This window comes from Camelus ferus, chromosome 4 (genome assembly GCF_009834535.1).
Source record: "Camelus ferus isolate YT-003-E chromosome 4, BCGSAC_Cfer_1.0, whole genome shotgun sequence".
Lineage (NCBI taxonomy): Eukaryota > Metazoa > Chordata > Mammalia > Artiodactyla > Camelidae > Camelus > Camelus ferus.
Genome location: NC_045699.1, coordinates 20,225,452 through 20,241,645, shown reverse-complemented (window position 1 = coordinate 20,241,645; position 16,194 = coordinate 20,225,452). Strand labels below are relative to the sequence as shown.

The following is a 16,194-nucleotide window of genomic DNA, read 5'->3' as shown; positions in this document are numbered from 1 at the left end:
GAATAAGAAGGCTGCTTATGACTTTTGCTAATGTTTCTTTTGAATGCTTTCCCCCCAGATCCTTAGGAAAGACAGTGTCATGGCTTTGACTCTGTTTTGAGCAAAGGGAAGGTGGGCAGCTAGGACATAGTATAGCAGAGCTTCTGCAAGATGCTCTCGGTCATTTGGTGCGCACAGGCCAGCTTCGTTCTTCAGCCCTCATACCAGGGGTCTCCAGGGCATTGCTTCTTTCTTAGCTTCTTGGCAAAAGATGTGTAAGCAATGCTACTCAGCAAAGAAGGATGAAGAACGGTGGAGACATTCTAAGAAGATGGGAGACGTTCCCAGTGATCCTCTTGGTGGTCTTCTGTTTTGAGGACAGAAAATGCAGAGTGTAGGAGAGCATGAATGGAAAAATAATACATCTTTTCTTCCACCTCAAGCAAAATAGAACAGAATGGAGGAACTACAACCAAGAAACACAGCCTCAGGAACGAGGTGGTCAGGCCACCGTCAGTCAGCTTCCTAGGAGAGAGGGCACGTCTGGCAAGATCAGCCGGAGCACTAAGGGTGGCTGCTGCCTGGGCACAAGTGTGCCTTTCTGGGTGGCTTGGCTTTCTCTGGGGCCTGGCACACTTTAATGGCTTCAATGAAAAGTGCTTCGAGCTCTGAGACAAATAGGCTGTGAAGTCATTTCTGGATTAAAGCTTGTTTTTCCACCCTCTGCAGAATCACTTTAAATTTCTTGAGTGAACATTACTTTGTAAGTTGAGAAGCAAGAGTTGAAGACTGTGTCTCAAGAAATTTGTTTTCCTGCGTAGTAATCCTGAGTACATTAAACTGATGCTTTTGTTTGCTGCAGAACTTCAGATTTTGGTCCTCATCCATGATGTCAAACTTGACCATGTAAATACATCACTGTGTAAGAGTGATTTTTGAATTGAGGTAGATGTAGCATAATGGAACTCTGTTATCTGTACGTGCCGTACTATGCCCTTCGGAGGTTTTCTGAAGAGTGCCAGGGTTTTGCAGGACATTTCTCTCATAATTGGGCATTACTTGTGGAAGGTGAGGTGTGAGTCTATTTGATTTTTAAGCTTTTTGAGAGCAGGTTATTAAAATGTGTTTTATTAAGCTACTCAGTGAATTATTTTGATTTAAAAACTCTCTTGATGCAAGGTAGATTCTTATTTGTATCAGTAGTTTAGTCCCTGATTCCTGAGTGGACTGTTGGAATCCTAACAACTTGGTTTATAGAGTACCCGTGGACCGGAAAAAGGTGTGCTATTCTGTTTCTGTGGATTAAATTACCTCACTTTTTCTTTATAATTTTGAAGATGCTATTTCTTTACCTCATGCTTCATTTAGAAGTGATTCTGGCCCCAGCCTACCAGCCTAGAAATGTGCAGGGAATTTAAAAACCGCTTATGCTGATACAGTGGTTCCCAAACCTGGCTGTGTGTCACATTTAGTTCCTACCATGTGGGAGTCTGAAATAGGTCTGAGGAGGGGCACAGACATTACCATAACTGCCCCCTCAACCCCAAAATAACTTCTCAGGTTTAAGGACTGCTGTCCAGGGAATCTCCTATTAATAGATAGAACATGGGAGAGAGGCACCTACCAAAAACAAGTAAGTTTGAGAAATATTGGAAGCAGAGTTAAGCATGCTTCTGTATTACGGGACTTTCCGGAGCCCCTAACTGTTATAAAATGTTCAGAAATCTTGAAGCAAGGTATGATTATATACAGTTGATTAGTAAATCCTCTTGCCTGTTTCCTTCTCACTCACCTTCTATTCTTTCCTCCCCCCTATTTGTTTATCTTTAAAAAAAAATTAAATAAAGATTTGTAGATTCCCCATACATTAAAAAAAAATAATAGTTCTCCTTCAAAAGTTCTTACAGTTTGGTTTTGATATGTGTTTTAAGTGGAAGCATCACCTATATTTTGAAACAAGTGTTAGGGTCTTTTGAATAATCCCTTCTACTGAATTAAAGTTTTTTATTCAATCTGTCACATAATTAGATCATCATGATTTTACTCTTCCGTAGCTACTCAGGTACTTGCTCTCCTAACATCCATCTGAGACAGGAAACTCACATTAACTTCTCCCTGTTAGTTGGTAATTGTGGAGTGGCACCTTCACATTTTATATTGTGCGTGTACTTATTTACTACTCTAACACCTCTCTGTGGAGAACACAGGTTGATACTGAACTGTTTGACACAGGAGAAAAGAGAGTCTGAGTGCCTTACCTAAAGTTTCTGCAGAAACAATGTTATTATGAGAGTCTGGCCCAAACTTCTCGTACATCCTTCTTGCCAGTCAGCAGGCTCTTAGGTGCCTAAACCCCTACCTGCGGTGCCAGATGTGTTCATGGCAGCTATGAAGGGCAGGAAGGTAGAGTAGCAACATAAGAGTGTGATATTCTCAAGATGCTGCAAGAGGCAACATAGGTAGGTAGAGTGCCCCTGCCTAAGAAGCCATTGGCAAATACAGAAACTCATTCCTTTCTCACATTAGAAAGGACTTAAAAATATGCAGTTGTAGGTTTTCAGGAATGTTACAAGGCTTGAAGAGTAAGCATTCAAAGATATTTTCTTTTTTTGGTAACATTGTGAGAAAGAAGCTTTGTAATATATTATTTACTTATCTATTTTCCTAAGAGTAGTAAACCACAGTGCTGTAGAGTTACAACTGTGGAAATGCAAAGGCCTTTAGCCACTGTGCTCTGTAGTCTTGGCTTAATACTGTTTGTATATTCAGTATTTTTAATACATAGGAGCTGTCTTTTCGTGGCTAGTAAGTAATGTCCCTTGGATGAGTGAAATTGTCTAGAACTGGGACTCCTCTGTAGGGAATAGACTTTATACTCTGTTCTGGCTTTGTAGTTTCCTTGATTACAATGACTTATGTCTGCACTGTACAGTCTCACCTTTTGTATTGAGATTACTAATCATAGAATTTTCTTTTCTGATGCCAAAGCTCTCCCTGTGAAATATTGGCACTTGTCACAATGTCTGTTTTTGAAATGCTGTGGGAGTTCCTCTGACAGTTGGCTGCTCACCCTCCCCCACCCCCCACCATCCTGGTCCAACCTGGGACCATCTCTCAGTCTCCCAGTATCTCTCCTGTCTCCAGTCAGGTCACGTTTTAGCCAGAGAAATTCAAAACCGAATATATCCTTGACACTTCTGTGCTTAAAACCTTTCAATAGCTTCTGGTTGCAGAGACTAACATCCTAAATCATGAGCTGCAAGGGCCTGCCTGATGTAACCCTTGCCTCTCAGCCCTGATTTAGTGCCAGTTTTCTGCTCACACGGTGCTGTGGACATCCATCTGTCTTACAAACAGTAGGCATTAAATCGATTACCTGCCAGGTTCTGTGCTAAGTTCTGAGTGTAGAGAGATGAGTAAAATACTCAATCCCTGTCCTTATGGAAGTGGCAGTGTAGTGGGAGACAGACCAGTAATCATGCAAATATGTAATTAGACATTGTCACAAACGCAGCTGAGACATGCTAGGGTGTCATGACAGGAGGTCATTCCTGACATTGTGTTGTGGAGCTAGACTACATTCTCTTCAGCACGTAGGAAGGTTAACGGTGCTCATCAGGTGCAGCAGGGAAAGGTAAGAAAGGTACTGTTATTTGACATAAAGAGCAGATGATGGTTTCACAGGTACCTGCAAATAGTAATTCAGAAAAGATAGCCTTGAAGATAAATACGGCTACTGTGTTTTACTGAGGATAGGATCTTGGATCAGCTCCAGCTGGAATAGTTTCTGTTGAGGGAATAAAATCATATGATTTACAGCATTAGCTTTCTTATCAAAGACCGTATCTCTGGCTTTTCAGAAGTAGGTGGTCATGGAGTGTCTCTCTAAGGATGGAAATTTAAACTGAGAAGTTGAAGGTAAGAAGAAACCAGCCCATTGTGAAGTTGCCAGCAGAGGGAACAGCATGTAGGAGGTCCCTGGAACAGGCAGACGTGGTGGCCCCTGTGGCTGGATTGGGTGTCCACCTTCCTGTCACCCTAGGGACACATCCGTCCTACTCATCCTTTAGCCCTTAATTCCAGTGTTACTTCTTGGAAGCCCCTCTCTGATCTGCTAGATTGGATGACGTTCCCCTTTGATCTGTTTACTGTGGTTTGTCATCGTGCATTAATTTTGTGGCCATTTGGTGAAATGTTTATTTCCTTCATTGGTCTCTAAATTCCTAAAGACAGGGATCAAGTTTCTGTTGGCTTACTTTTGGGGATGATGATAAGGACAAGTAACATATATACAGTACTTACCATTTAGCCTATCCCCATTAAAAAAAACCTATGGGGTAGGTACTGTTATACACATTTAACTCATGAGGAAACTAAGGCAGAGAGGTTAAGTGTCTTATCCGAACTAATACAGCTATTAAGTGAAATAAGTCAGACAGAGAAAGACAAATACTGTATGATATCACTTATATGTGGCATTTAAAAAATAAAACTACTAAATATAAGAAAAAAGAAACAGACTCACAGATATAGAGAACAAAGCTAGTGGCTACCACCAGTGGGGAGAGGGAGGAGGGAGGGGCAATATAAGGTTAGGGGACTAAGAGGTACAACATACTATGTCTAAAATAAATGAGCTACAAGGACATATAGTACAGCATAGGGAACATAGCCAATATTTTATAATAACTGTAAATGAAATGTAACCTTTAAAACTTGTGCATCACTGTGTTGTACACCTGAAACTTATATAATATTGTACATCAACTATATCTGAATCAAAAGAAATAAAAACAAAATAACAAACAAAAATCAAAGTAACACAGCTATTCATGGTGGAGGCAGAATTTGACATTGGCAGCCCATCCTTTGGATACTGGAATAGACTTTAAACCAACCATTTAACATTTCATTTAGTCAGTCAGTGGAGTAGACTAGAAGGCCCAATGATGTGTAGTACAGGTGTACTGTGGTAATTCGGTATACGATAAAGGCAGCAATTCAAATCAGCAGAGGAAAGGATAGATTATTCAGTAAATGATGTTTGGATAGTTACCTAGCCATTTGGAAAACTGGATCCTTTTATCACATCTGATACTGAAATAGATTTTAGGTAGTTGGAATGTGTAAAGATAAAAGAATATAAAATAGTAAAAAAACCTTTCTGAACATGATTGATAAGGAGCAGAGACTGTGGAATAAATTAGGTGGGTGATTTTTGCTACATAAAAGAGAAGAACTTCCAAGTAGCCAAAGCATCCTAAATATGATTAAATTACTAATGAGATTAAAATATGCAGCATGCAACTAAGAAATAAAATGGACAGAACCCAGCTTTGGCAAGGGTGTGGGGCCAAGGGTTACTCTCAGGTCCTGCAAGTTCCTCCTTTCTGGGAGCCAGTTTGGTAATGTGTCAATATGTGATTCTCTTTGATTAAGGTACTTCTTGGAATTTGTCACAGATGGGAAAATAAAAGACGTGGGCAGACATACATTCAGAATTCATCACTGTGTTAATGGTAGTGAAATATTGGTACAGTCATCCAATGGAGTTCTGTGTGACCACTGAAAATGATATAATCTATACCTATTTATGTGAACACCTTTCCTTGATATACTTGGGGTCATGGGACGAATTTTAGTAAGGTGTGTGTAGCATGAACCTATGTATAAAATTGTGGGCATGGTTGAAGATTTGGAACAAGGTTCACAGTGTTAATAATTATCTCTAGATGTGGGCTGTTGAAAGTTTTCTTTTTCTTAAGTTTTTTTTGGATGTTATTTCTTTCAGAAGGTATATATGCTCATTGTTTTTTTTTTAAATAAGAAAATAACCCAGAAAATGAGGATAAATATTTAGGGTTATGTATCTTTATTTTTTTCCAATCTGAACCATTTTCCAGCTTACTGAAATTAAAAAAAATTAAGACATTTTGTTATCCTTTTGTAAGTATTTAAATTCTTAAAACACTTATTTTTGGCTCCTATAAATGCTCTTTTGGCCTTCCTAACCACTGTATTAGGGGTGCTTGAAATATTCAGGGTACTGAACAGAAGGTCAAACACATGAAAGCAAATGGGGTTCAAAAGCATTATCATTAAAATTGCATGAATACTGGAGTTTATTCTACAGCACAAAGCCTTCTTGGATGAATGGGATCAAAGTTTAATAGATACACAGCCTTTAAAGCATCACTGTTCTTAAACTCTCTGTTTGTAATTAAATCTGCTGTGTTCTTCAGCCTTAGAAGACAGAGTAAGACAAATGAAAGGAAAAAAAAAAAATCCACCAACGTCAAAGATAGGGATGTAATGTTGAAAGGAGAATTTCAAATAAACCACCCACACACTCACCTCCCTTAGAGGTAATATTAAACAGCACAGCTGGCTTAGATTCTGATCTTTTCTCAGAGCTTGAGAGAACAGTTTACTAAAGTGTTCATTATGCATCAGCCCTGCGCACTCTGTAGACAGCAATAATGTAGGTGCATAATTTTGCTAACGATGTATCTATGGAAGGCTATTTCTAGCCTGTTGTGAGGTGTCCTACACAGCACAGGCTGCAGAGATGCGGGGCAGGCTGAATACAAGCGGTATTCAGCACTCTACCTGGTTCAGTGCATATGTACCACTGTCTTGTATTTTGAAAGGAATGGATTGTAGAGAATTGTTTTAATATAATCCACAATGTGTGGACACACTTGGGATTTTTACAGATGTCTTTATCCGTTGTCCTAGGTGAGGGAGCATTGGAAAGCAGAACAGAGGGAAGACTGGGATACATTGTCTGTGTAGGTGAAAAGTGCCACGTGAATTTGGGTTTAGAGTCTAGGATATGGAGAGTGTAATATGTTGTTGGAGCTGCAATAAGTAACAGATCGCTACAATTTTTTTTCCCTCTCTTTTTTTTCATTAGTTCTGTGATAACCACTGTGATTTTTCTCCCTTAATCATTGTGTTCCTCAGTATTTTTAACCATTGTATACAGGCCGCACCGGAGCTTTTCCTTGGATGCCTCCTGCATGTTTTGTTTCTTCAGCTTTAACACACCTCTCGGCGTCTTCATCCCATGGCTCAGGCCCTATCCTGCGAGCTCATGGTGTTTTAAGTGGTATCATATTCTTTAATTTGAACCAATCTGTTACCAAAGGGCATATAGCAAAAAGAGTGAAGGGTGAAAAAAATAAACACAGGGCTTAATGTTCAGAGGGTATTTTTAGACTTAGAAGCAGCTTTGCTGTTTTCCTGTTTTCCGTGAAATGGTCCAGTGTGATTAATAGCTCACGTTCCCCTTTGTTATATTTTCCTTAAAGGATGAAATGCTGATTTTTAACTGTGTGTGTGTGTGTGTGTGTGTGTGTGTGTGTGGTTCCCCAGTTCATGGGAGGGAGCGTGGTTATTTTATCTTACGGCTCTGTGTATAGTGTTTCCTCTCATCCCTTGTAAAGTATCTTTTTCATCCCTTATAAAGCAACAGAAATCAAATCTTTCCACATAAGTTTCAGAAAAGGTGAAGTGGTACATGACAGTAAGTACACTGAAAAAAAAAAGCGTTAATGGAAGAAGCCAGTGAGTGATTAAATGACATTGTTAATTTTCAGGTTCTCTGGAATGGTTAAGATAGAGCCAGAAGTAATTTTTTTTTTTTTTTTTTTTAGATCATTTGAGTTCATTTGGTGACTTGTTGAATCTTCCCCTCAGAATTTGGATGTAGGTCACCAGGGGAGTGTGTCTCGTTGTGGGAAATCTTCATCTGTCTGTAGTGGGTTTGATTCTGTCAGGTGGTTACAAGTAATTCTAGTTCCAGTCAGTTACAAAAGAGAAACAGTCAAGCTTGGGAGTCATGGAGTCATGAGTTGAATTAAATATCAAGGTCTTGCAGATCATTTCACCTAGGGGAAACTGAGACCTCACTATTTTAAGGGCATTGCAGGAAAGCCGTCTGGCTTAACTTGGTGAAACCTAACTCTTCCTTCCCAGCCTGTCTCTCCCATCTTTTGAAAACCAAATTGGCATTCTTTATAAAAAGTGCTAAAAGAGGGGGAGCTCTGTTTTTTGGATGGTATGACTTAGAAGAGGAACAAACTGAAGAATGACAATCAGACGTCCTTGAATCTCCTCTGGGCTCCAGGCAGGATGCTCTTGGTGTCTTGGTGCCCTTCGTCAGCATCAGGATCTCTGGACACAGAAATGATCTTACTTCATGGGCCCATGACTTGAAATCAGCTTGCAGTAACCTTTGAGTTTATTTTCAGTGTTGTCATCTAAACAAGGAAGGTCTGCCTGCCTCTCTCTTGCCCTCGGGCTTGGCTTCTTACACACAACAGTCATCTCTTGGTATCCACGGGGGATTAGCTTCAGGACGCACTGTGGGTATCAAAATCCGTGGACGCTCGAGTCTCTTATATACAGTGTGGTAGTGCAGTTGGCCTCCGGATTCGCAGGCTCTGCACCCGTGGATTGTGCTTCAGCCCACGTGTCTCCCCCCAGATGCAGTGTCCCATGCAGGGACACTTCTTTTCTTTAGCTTATTTACCTCAAAAACCCACTCAGGGGTGTCAGTTTGATTGCTATTATCTGAGCTCTTTTTTGTTTTACTTAGGGAGATTGTGGCAGGTTACAGTCGAAGTCACCTAATTTTACGGTTAGATTATGATGAAGCACACAAAAGTATCTCTGATTTGGTACATTTTAGCCACAACATTTTCGTGCAACTTCTCCTTTTCTCTTTCCAAGTGTTTTATAGTATATTCGCCTGTCGAGGCCACCAGCTGCCTTCTCTCTTTCACCCTTGTTTCCAGGAGATTGGTGGGTCTGGTGACTGTCAGAATGGTGGATCTTGCCCTCCACCTGAGACTTGACCCCTCGTATAGGGAGTGGCCTGGCCCCATAAGGAACTAGGAGTGTAAAAATAACAAATATATTGATTTTAGAAAGAAGGATTACCAACAGTGATAGTAAGACAGTTGGTGATCATCATTTCCTCTTTATTCTTCCATCTTGGGGGGAGGGATGGAATGGGGACAGATAGGAAACACCTGTTCAAGAATGGAAAAAATATCTTGTAAGAATAACAAAGGACTTCTATTATCAAATAATTTCCTTTTTTAAAAATATTTCTGAACCAACTTCAGGGTGTTTAAACATAAAAAGAAATTCTAACGTTATTCTTGAAATTGATGTGCTGTCCAGAAATCTGTACCTTAAATCTGTTTTGAAGTGCATTCAGATCCTCCTTGTGGTAGGTTTTTTGGGAGATTATTTCCTTTGGGCATCATGTGTTTGTTCTATTCTTCAGTCGTAGGCAAAGAGCCATATTAGTGATGGGAGCCTAGACCCTGAGACAGAACAGCGCACTGTGTATGACTCCAATTCCTGAGCTTGTGCTTAGAGAGCTTGGCTTAATTCAAGAAGATTTATTTATGAGAAATCTCCTGATGTGTTAATTTTTTTGAACATAAGTTGAATCCATTCTGCCTCATCAAAAATGCAGTTACCTGTATACCCATGTTTATTGGAACATTAGTCACAAGAGCCAGAAGGTGGAGGCAACCTACGTATGCATTGAAAAATGAATGGGTAAACAAAATGTGGTATATCCACACAATGGAATATTATTCAGCTTTTCCTGACACATGCTACATGATGAGCCTTGAGGACATTATGCCTAGTGAAATGAGCCACTGACAAAAAAGACAAATACTGTATGATCACCTTTATGTGAGGTACCCAGAGTAGTCAAATGCACTGAGACAGAAGTAGAATGATGGTTGCCATGGGCTGGAGCAGGGAATGGGGAGTTAGTGTTTAATGGGTTAAGTTTCGTTTGGGGAAGTTAGAAGTTCTAGAGATGGGTCAGGGTGCTGGTTCTATCACAGTGTGAATGAACTTAATGCCACTGAACTATACACTTAAAAATGGGTAGTGAGGTAAATTTTATATTATGCATATTTTATCACGATTTTAAAAAATCCATAGTGAATCACTTGGATTTGGTTTTTGGCTTTTGGTTGCAGTGGGATATGCCTCTCCTGGTCTGGTGATTGGTGCTGGGGCTGATACTGTGAGCAAAACTCACAAAAAAGGGATCTTAGACATCATCAGCTCTGACACTCTCATTTCACGGGTGAGAAAGCTGGCTGTCAGGTGAGGGGATCTGCCCACTTCATTGGTTGACGTGGTCCTCCGCGCTTCTGGCTCGCCCAGTTTTCTGTGGAGGCAGTATAGGAATAGTAAGAGGCAGGCTGTGGAGTCATAGTGCCTGGGCTTCACTCTGGCCCTGCAGCTTAAATTCACACAGACAGTTCAATTCTCCCTCCCCATTTCTGCATCTGTCAAGTGGGAATCGGAGCAGGATCCCATGAGATTGTTATAAGCTGACCCATATTAGCACTCGACACTCAGCGTCGTGTTTCTGCGCTCAGTGAGTAACAAATGTGTCAGCCGTTTAAAATGATCATTATTGTTCTTACTGCTTTTAATAGCTCCTGCGAGGAGGATTTGGAGACAGAAGTGTTGGGACTGAGGCTCGGTAATAATCACGTCTTAGCTCTCTGTCCTTAACCGAACTGCTTAGTTTGTCCTTGTTAACCAGTGTGTGACATGGGGTGGATGAAGTGCCCATCTTGGCGTGGCTGCAAAGGGTGGGTGTGAAGAGCCTGATGGAGCACCTGGGGATTGTACAGGCTGGGTCAGTCGTAGTGGTGAAGGCGAGGGCGCTGTGGGCAGGTGGCCTCACAGGCTCTAAGAGCAGACATGCTAAACTCTCATCAAGGGCTGAGGCTGCAGATGTGTCCTCTTGGGCCTGCTTTCCGGGGCCTCCTGAGGAAGGGGTCCCCGACTCCTCTGGGCCAGTTATCCTCAGAAGTTGGCCCTCAGCCTGCAGGTAGGACTTGGCTCTGTTTAAGGCGGGACAGAGTGTTATCTCACAAGTACTTTTGTCTCTGACCCAGATGGTGAGCATCCCCTCATTACCAACTCTTAGTCTTGTTCGCTCTTTTTAAGCTCTTTTTTAATTGTCAGTCTTCCTAGCTTATCGTGGAAAACTTCATCCAAAATTAAGGTAACCAGGAAGGTCATTTGTGCTCAAGGCAAACTCATGTATCGAACAAGTATGGATCAGTTGGGCACCTAGCCAGAGTGAGAGGCTGGAGCTGTAAAGAGGACTGAAACGACCTCGCCCTGGAGGGGCTCCACCCTGTAGAGTCCATGTGCCATCCTCACCCCTGAGAACTAGAAAAGGACCAGGCGGAGATGTTCCTCTTAGCTCAGGCAGCTCCTGGGTGAGGAGGACTGGGGCCAGCATTGTGGTTCTACTATGTATTATTTAAATGTGTGTGTTTGTGTTCAGAGTATACATAAATGTTCATATATAAGTGACATACATATGGTAAACTGCATATCAAAAAATTCACGAGGTGAGATTTGTCGTAGTCAATGACATACCTAGTTAAACAGCTTCTCAATATTGTGGGCATCCCAACCGGGTGAATCCTGAATGACTTTAAAACTCTGGTGCCAGAGTGGGCAGGGGGTGTGGCTTCCTCTCTGGGTGGTGCACACTCTCCCGGATCAGGTATCAGGCCCAGGCAGGAAGTGGACTTCAAATTTCATCAAAGTCAACTATTTTATCTGCTCTAAAATTTCTACACTTGACCACATGATCACTTTCATTAATGGCTTATTCTTTCTTCAAGTAATCTAATCCAGTAGGTTTCAGCCCTCACTGCTGGGTTAGCATCACTTGGGTGAGCTTTAAAAAAGAAAGTTCAGACCTCAACCCTCCCCAGACCAGTTAAACTCAGGCAGTACCACCATGCAGCCTGTACTGAGAATTATTAGCCTCTCCTTTGCTTGAGAAGCATCTACTTTCCCTTTTGATGAGAACCATTCTAGACTTCTTGCTTTAGTGGCTCATGGCTGTACCAATTGGGTATCTCCTTGTTAGTCATGTTAGAAGTTGGATGTCGGAAGCAGAAAGCTAAAACCAGTTTGAGAAGTTTATATCAGATTTAACTGATGCTCTCTAGTGAAGGGAAAGCTTAATATTTTCCCAAAGTCTGAGCTGCCTAATGTTGAAGAGACTGTCTTTAGTCCATTGTATATTCTTGCCTCCTTTGTCGAAGATTAGTTGCCCAAAAGTTTGTGGGTTCATTTCTGGGCTCTCTGTTCTGTTTCATTGGTCTATATATCTGTTTTTGTATCAATACCATGCTGTCTTGATGACTGTAGCTCTATAGTATTGTCTGAAGTCTGGGAGAGTTATTCCTCCAGCCTCTTTCTTTCTCTTCAGTAATGCTCGGGCAATTCTAGGTCTTTGATGGTTCCATATAAATTTTATTATGATTTGTTCCAGTTCAGTGACATTATGTCCTGGGTAATTTGATAGGGATTGCATTAAATCTATAGATTGCCTTGGGCAGTGTGACCATTTTAACAATATTGATTCTTCCAATCCAAGAGCATGGGATATCTTTCCATTTTTTAAAGTCTTCTTTAATTTCCTTCATCAGTGGTTTATAGTTTTCTGTGTATAATTCTTTCACCTCCTTGGTTAGATTTATTCCCAGATATTTTATTACTGTGGGTGCTATTTTAAAGGGGATTGTTTCTTTACTTTCTTTTTTTGTTGATTCATCTTTAGTGTAAAGAAATGCAACTGATTTTTGAACATTAATCTTGTAATCTGCTACCTTGCTGAATTCTTTGATCAGCTCTAGTAGTTTTTGTGTGGACCTTTTAGGATTTTCTATGTATAGTAACATGTTGTTGGCATATAGTGACACTTTTACCTCTTCTTTTCCAATTTGGATCCCTTTTATTTCTCTCTCTTGCCTGATTGCTGTGGCTAGGACTTCCAGGACTATGTTGAATAGGAGTGGTGATAGTGGGCATCTTTGTCTTGTCCCAGATTTTAGTGGGAAGCTTTTGAGTTTTTCACTGTTGAGTACTATGCTGGCTGTAGGTTTGTCGTATACAGCTTTTATTATGTTGAGATATGTTCAAGATGTATCCTGTCTAGCTTCTTGTCTAGGCAGCTTTTTCTCTGGTCATGAAATGGCAATATAGAGGGAGTGCCAGCGGTTTAAAATGGGACCTCACTGTGATCTCCTGGGAAGCACCCCAGAAACACAGTGCTTCTTCCCAGGAACCTTCACCAGTGATGCCCTTTCTTTCTCCTCTTCTTAGAGCGGGTGATTTAGAGGAGGAGAGTTTGTGTGTCCAGGGAAAAAGATTACTTGACTCTGGCTCTTTAAAACAATGACATATTTAGCAAATAGTTTAATGGAGTAAATCATATAGGGCCTTTCCCACAGTAGTTTTTACAGGCTCACAATTTGTAGTCTGTATATGTTTGTCATATTATAGGATGTACAGTTGTAATTTTGACCCATTTCTTCAAAATTCGAATGGCTAAAACTTCCAGCAGGCTCTGAGAGCTTGTCTGCTGTATTGTTTCTTTCAGCCCATAGCAGAATTGCCTCTGTTGAAATTACATGAAAATAATTGTGTGAAATGTGGTGACATCACAAACTGATTATTCAAACTCAGGGATTAAATACAGTTCATTTCATTTCATTACTGATTGAATACTCTTCTGTCCCAAATATCTGTGCTCAGTGCTGGATGTCTTTAACGTGAACTGTTTATTACTCTGAAGAAATTCAAGGTTTTTCTTTCCCTTTAGCTCATCTGTGAAATTAAAATGGAATCCTTTTTTGGGGGGTGGGGACCTGATTTGCACTTGTGCGTAAACTACTGAGGAAGTTACGTTATTTAGAAATAAAATCTTTGTTGAATTTGAAAGCAGCCCTCTCTATGGTCAGACCTTATGAGAGAAACTTGTTAAAGGAAACATTGATAAACTTGTTTCGTTTCCCTTCACCCAGTTCTCTTCCAGCCAGGTTGGAAGCAACAAGTATTTTTATTTTGACTCATAACTTATCAAGTGACATGACAGTTTGTTGATGGATGAAGCACAGTGATATTTCAAGCTGCATTCCCTCAGAAAGTCTTGTTAGGAACAGAGACCTGAAGTTTGAGACTTGCTTATGCTTTCATGATTCTTCCTTGTCTCTCCTTACATAGACATTTCCAGAAGGCAAATAAAATTATTCAAGGCTCAAAGCAAAGGAGTTGTCAAGCTGGATTTGAGGTTGAAATGAGGTGGGGCAAAACATGAATTATTTTCAGTAACATCAAAGTGAAAATAGAATTTGGTTCTAGTGGATATAAGACACGTAAAATTCCATGAAAGTGGCTGCATTGCTCTGAATTCATAATAATTTGAAAAGTTACAAATTTTTAGCAAAGGAGCTCTGTTTTGGTGACTGGAGATCCAGGTGACCCACTGACACCTAAAGGTGGTCTGTTCTTTCATTATCCTTACCTAGGATAGTAAACTGATCCCAGCATCTGTTACTTCTGTATCTCACTCTTGGGAAATAGCGGGTACAGAGCTGATGAAGATACGGTCTTGCCCTCAGTGAGCTTTAGTCCAGCAGGTGTTAGCAACCAGCATTACTGAGCACTTAATGAACAATAATTTTCTAGCCCAGTGAAGAGGTTACTAACTGCATCCCCAAATATAGATGTGACAGTGGTGTGCAGAGAGATTATAGCTTGCTTAAGATGACAGTTTATATGAGAAGGAATTAGAGTTTGGATCCAGGTAGTCAGGGTTGTACAACCCAAGAACCAAGTAGATAGATAGCTCAGGTGAAATTTTTCTGGGATTTTGCGAAGGAGAGATGAGACTCAAGAGTAGGAGCCAAGATACCCAGTCTTGTGTTTAAACAGACCCATTGAGCACTTTCTGGGTCTTGGTCTCTGAACCCGTAGAACTGTGACAGTGGCAGGGGTTACACATCAAATGCGGGTGGAGTGAAGCCTGCCAGGTGGGGTTTGGGGAGCTGGGTGCAGCTGTAGCCATGGGGGTGAGCTTAGTGTGGCTCCTCTTTAGGAGGACAACTAATTAAAGGTCTAAAAAACATCTGTGGGTCACAAATATAGATCTTTGGGCCATAGCAAGTTTGTGAATCTCCAGTGTGCAACCCTGGACACGTACTGGAAAGTGGTTTGGGGAGAATTGTTGAGAATGTGGGAAAAACACTTTGTTCTCTAGAAGAAAGCTATGCAGATCATGTTACAGAGCTGCAGCTGAGCTCGGTAAGGCTGCCCCTGAGAAGGGTGTGGGCTTCCTGGCTCACCCCTGCCTGGACTTCCACTGGCGGTGGGAGACTCTTGGAAACCACAGCAAGATGTACCACACTTGGGCTGCTCACGGAGTCATTTTGCTGCCCCGAGATCTGCAGGCCACTAACAAAAGTGCTTTCTGATGCAAATGTACTGCTCAAGTATTTATTTGCTAAGTTAGGGTGGAGCCCTTGGTACCACTAAATGGGTCAGTGTGTTAATGCAGTGTTAACTCTCTGGTCCTGGATTTGATTTGAGGCCCCACCTTATTCAAGCTTGGCAACAGTGCCTTCTCAAAATTCAGCTTCCTCAGGGTATATTGAAAGGACTAAACACCAAAATGCACACTGGGTTCTGGCAAACAGCAAATGATAGTTTCCTTTCTTTTCATCCTTTTAACTGATCACTTGATCTATGGACGTGATAACAAATGATCTTTTCTGATCAGTGCTGTGTGGGAGCAGAGGGCTTTGTTCTGTTTACAGTCTGTTCTGGCTGACGGGCTGGGCTCAGGCATTAGGGGAGTTAAAAATGGGAGTGAAAGGGCTGTTTCTGTTCTCAGGGAGTTTATGATTTAGGGTGAGAGATACATAAAAGTAGATGTTTGACTGTTGGATTGGTTTCAGTGTTCGATATATTTGGAATGACTACAGTGACTTTCATGGGGTGAATGCACCCTATAGTGGGAAGCAAGAACTTTGGGAAGGCCCTTGAACTATTAAAACATACACTTAAAAAGAAACAGGGTGTTAGCATTGTGATGGCTGAGCAATGTCTAGATGTTTTTTTCCTTTGGGGGGAAAGCACAATTTTCATGCAAATTTTTCAAGAAAAGCTATTCTAAGAACTCTAGTGAATTTTCTAAAGTTTTTGTTAAAAATAAAAGCTTATTAATTAAAAAAAAACTTAGATTGTCTTCTATAAGCTAGTTTGCTGACTCACAGGAGAATTGTAATAAAAATAGGGCAATGCCCCCTTAAAATGATGGCTTTTCCTACATTATAAGAATGCTTTTAAAAT

General features: G+C 40.9%; 1 protein-coding gene across 2 annotated transcripts in view; it reads left to right on the top strand.

Annotated features, from left to right (window-relative positions):
* The window catches only part of SH3GL2 (SH3 domain containing GRB2 like 2, endophilin A1), a 170,836-nt gene that overhangs the window by 13,937 nt on the left and 140,705 nt on the right, over positions 1 to 16,194 (top strand). The window lies entirely within an intron of this gene.